This window comes from Taudactylus pleione, unplaced genomic scaffold (assembly GCF_031769625.1).
Source record: "Taudactylus pleione unplaced genomic scaffold, aTauple2 ptg000078l, whole genome shotgun sequence".
In the NCBI taxonomy this organism is placed as follows: Eukaryota; Metazoa; Chordata; class Amphibia; order Anura; family Myobatrachidae; genus Taudactylus; species Taudactylus pleione.
This window is the reverse complement of record NW_028284480.1, coordinates 1,143,219-1,147,049: the sequence shown is the minus strand read 5'-3', so window position 1 is coordinate 1,147,049 and position 3,831 is coordinate 1,143,219. Positions and strand designations below refer to the sequence as shown.

General features: G+C 41.8%; 1 pseudogene; it reads right to left on the bottom strand.

Annotated features, from left to right (window-relative positions):
- Positions 1–3,014: 3,014 nt before the first annotated feature.
- On the bottom strand, positions 3,015–3,132 carry LOC148532372 (5S ribosomal RNA; annotated as a pseudogene).
- Between the last annotated feature and the right edge of the window lie 699 nt (positions 3,133–3,831).

Sequence of the window (3,831 nt, the reverse complement as noted above, 5' to 3'; positions counted from 1 at the left end):
ACAGTACTTACAGGGGGTATCACACAGTGTCTCAGAGCAAACTAGCCTGAGGGCCTGCCCTCCCAGGTATGAGACACTCAGCTATATCAAAACCCAGCTTATCTGAGCCACTTTTAGGAGCAAGCCCTAACGAGCCTTCTACCAGGCTGAAAGGCCCAACACCTGGAGTGGCCTGTGGATGGAGCCCTCCCTCTCCTCACATCCACACCCCTAGGACCCATTCCAGCTTTTCACTAAAGCCGATATATCTAGTCTGTTTTCCAAACAGACTTCTCCTTGGGGTTTTAAAACACACATGACAGGAATCTGGGACAGACATAGAAGCCATTCAACACTGCTCCAGTGCTATATATATATATATATATATATATATACACACACTACCATTCAAAACTTTGGGGTCACTTAGAAATGTCCTTATTTTTTAGAGAAAAGTACTGTTTTTCTTCAGTGAAGATAACATTAAATTAATTAGAAATACACTCTATATATTGTTAATGTGGTAAATGACTATACTAGCTGCAAACATCTGGTTTTTAAAGGAATATCTACATAGGTGTGTAGAGGCCCATTTCCAGCATCCATCACTCCAGTGTTCTAATGGTACATTGTGTTTGCTAAGCGCATTAGAAGACTAATGGATGATTAGAAAACCCTTGAAAACCATTGTGAAATTATGTTAGTGCAGCTGACAACGGGTTTGCTCGTTAGAGAAGCTATAAAACTGGCCTTCCTTTGAGCTAGTTGAGTATCTGGAGCATAACATTTGTGGGTTCTATTATAATCTCCAAATGGCCAGAAAAAGAGAACATTCATGTGAAACTTGACAGTCTATTCTTGTTCTCAGAAATTAAGGCTATTCCATGCGAGAAATTGCCAAGGAAACTGAATTTTTCCTACAACGGTGTGTTATGTGTTACTACCTTCAGAGAACAGCACAATCAGGCTCTAACCATAGTAGAAAGAGAAGAACGAGGCACCGGTGCAGAACTGTGCAAGAAGACAAGTACATTAGAGTCTCTAGTTTGAGAAATAGATGCCTCACAAGTCCTCAACTGGCAGCTTCATTAAATGGTACCTGCAGAACGCCAGTGTCAACGTCTACAGTGAAGAGGTGACTCCGGGATGCTGGCCTTCTAGGCAGAGTGGCCAAGAAAAAGCCATATCTGAGACTGGCCAAAAAGGAAAAGATTAATATGGGCAAAAAAACACAGACATTGGACAGAGGAAGATTGGAAACAAGTGTTATGGACAGACGAATCAAAGTTTGAGGTGTTTGGATCACACAGAAGAACATTTGTGAAATGCAGAACAAGTGAAAAGATGCTGGAAGAGTGCCTGATGCCATCTGTCAAGCATGGTGGAGGTAATGTGATGGTCTGGGGCTGCTTTGGTGCTGGTAAAGTGGGGGATTTGTACAAGGTAAAAGGGATTTTGAATAAGGAAGGCTATCACTCAATTTTGCAACACCATGCCATACCCTGTGGACAGCGCTTGATTGGAGCCAATTTTCTCCTCCAACAGGACAATGACCAAAAGCACACCTCCAAATTATGCAAGAACTATTTAGCGAAGCAGGTAGCTGATGTTCTGTCTGTAATCAGAGGCAAACGCAGGATTTTGAAAGGGGGGTTTCCTATACTTGGTTACAAAACCAATGGCAAAAAACACATACAGGCAGCACTCCTCCTCCTCCTCCTCAATAATCCAAGCTTGTTAATCCATTACTGTGATACCTTGACAAAATATGTAATAAATGCATTTGAAACACGGCACAGAAATGGAAGCTTGGATTATTGAGTACCCGAGGAGTGCTGCCTGTATCTAATTGTATGAGACCGAGCTATGCTCAGATCTTAGGATTTGGACCCTGTCCGATGAATATATATATATATATATAATACAAAAAATGGCCGGCACTCCACACAATGACTGGTACTTGCCCGGGTGCCCTCCAATGGAAAAACTGCCAAACATATGTAGAAATAACGGCGGCACTCACAGGACTTTGATAAAAAAGACTCACGACTCAGGAAGGTCAAAGTTCAACGTTTCAGTCTGGCGACTTTTATCAAGAACTACAGACAGGAGATACAGTGCATACCTTTATACCCAGTGACATCCCATAGTGACCATGTGCACCGCTCACCACGCTGTTGATGACGTCATCAAGTCGGGACAGGGCGCTTGCACAATGATGCAGCCGCGCCCAACGTGATTACCATGGTAAGTAACCAGGGCAACCCAGTGTTGATACACAAACATGGCTCTGCAACAAAAGCATGCTGTACTCCCCGCCGCTGACAGCGCGCACTGGGGAGAGAGCATGCCGCAGATGTAACAAGGCAGACACAATGATAAACTGCACAATAAACCCCGGTGACATGGCAAAACGAACAGCGGCATACATATGATAATAAACAGATGTGAATAAAGAAATGACATAGTGATACATGTGGGTTATTATTACAACAGAATTTCTCTACAATATAATATCATATGGTAAATGTGCTACATGAAAAATGCAGAACATGTAACACAAGTAATGGCAGGTGAGTAACATATAACACTGGTAACATTGACAATCAGATCTGAAAGGTCAAAGGTGATGTCAAGCACACAAGCGAATGTGATACTAAGCAAATAATATAAAAATATGCATATATTGGAATAAAGAAAATAATCAATAAGTAGACTCCTTGAGATAAATTAACCTCTACATGACCGAGCTGATCATGGGAAACCTTGATGCATGCTGTTGAATGGTTCTAACCATGCAAAGAAGAAAATGAATCATATAAAGCTGGTATGTAACGATGGCTGAGCCACTAAACAATGGCAAATAAACCATGAAACATAACCTGGTGGATCTTAAACGGAACTGTACGGTACACCTGCACATGGTACAAAAAATTAAAAAGTGGATGAATCTGATAAGGTCCATCAACTGTGTGAATGGATGAAAAAAAGTAACGGCAAATGCGGATGGACAAACGTCAGAAAAGGATAACTCCATGTTACAGCACCAGGTATTCCTAGGTGGTCTCCCATTCAAGTACTAGCCTGGCCTACACTGCTTAGCTTCAAAGATCAGATGGTATAAGGCGTATCCAGTGTAGTGTGGCTGTAGCAGAAGAATAATAAATCCAAGTGTGATAGTCCTGCATATGCCAAAGACCGAGACACCAACGTATCCACACACAGTGGATAGATCCAACCACAATAATACCACATAGCATCTCAAAGAGAACAATCAAAATGGAGAATGCAAAAGTGTAAAATAACCAGAACACTGATGAAAACAGAGAAGTGGGTAACCGATACCCTGTAAGTGTAAGTGTAAATACACTGTATGACAATGGTCACTGGAAGTCCTCAGAAAAAACAGGAAAAGGAAAGTTGTTCGTTGAGACCAAATGGTGATATACTGTAGTGTTCATTTTATGTATCCAAAAGGTTTCCAGTTGTAACAGTTTCTTGTCCCTATCACCTGCTCGTTTGTTGATGGGGACATGATCAATTAGTTTGTACACCAAGGTGGATAATGAATGTCGAAAGTTCTTGAAATGACGGGCCACTGTTTGGTCTATTTCCTTTCCTTCTAATGCTTGGCGAATTGCCGTGCGATGTTGTGCCATTCTAATTCTGGTAGTACAAGTAGTCTTCCCGATGTAAGCCAGTCCACAGGGACACCGAATCATATACACCACACATTTGGAAGTACATGTTAATATATGTCTGATAGGGAAGCGTTTCCCCGAGTGTGGGTGTACCACATCTGGGCCAGTTTCCATCCTGGTTTCTTGGATAAAAAATGTTGTTCAGAAATGG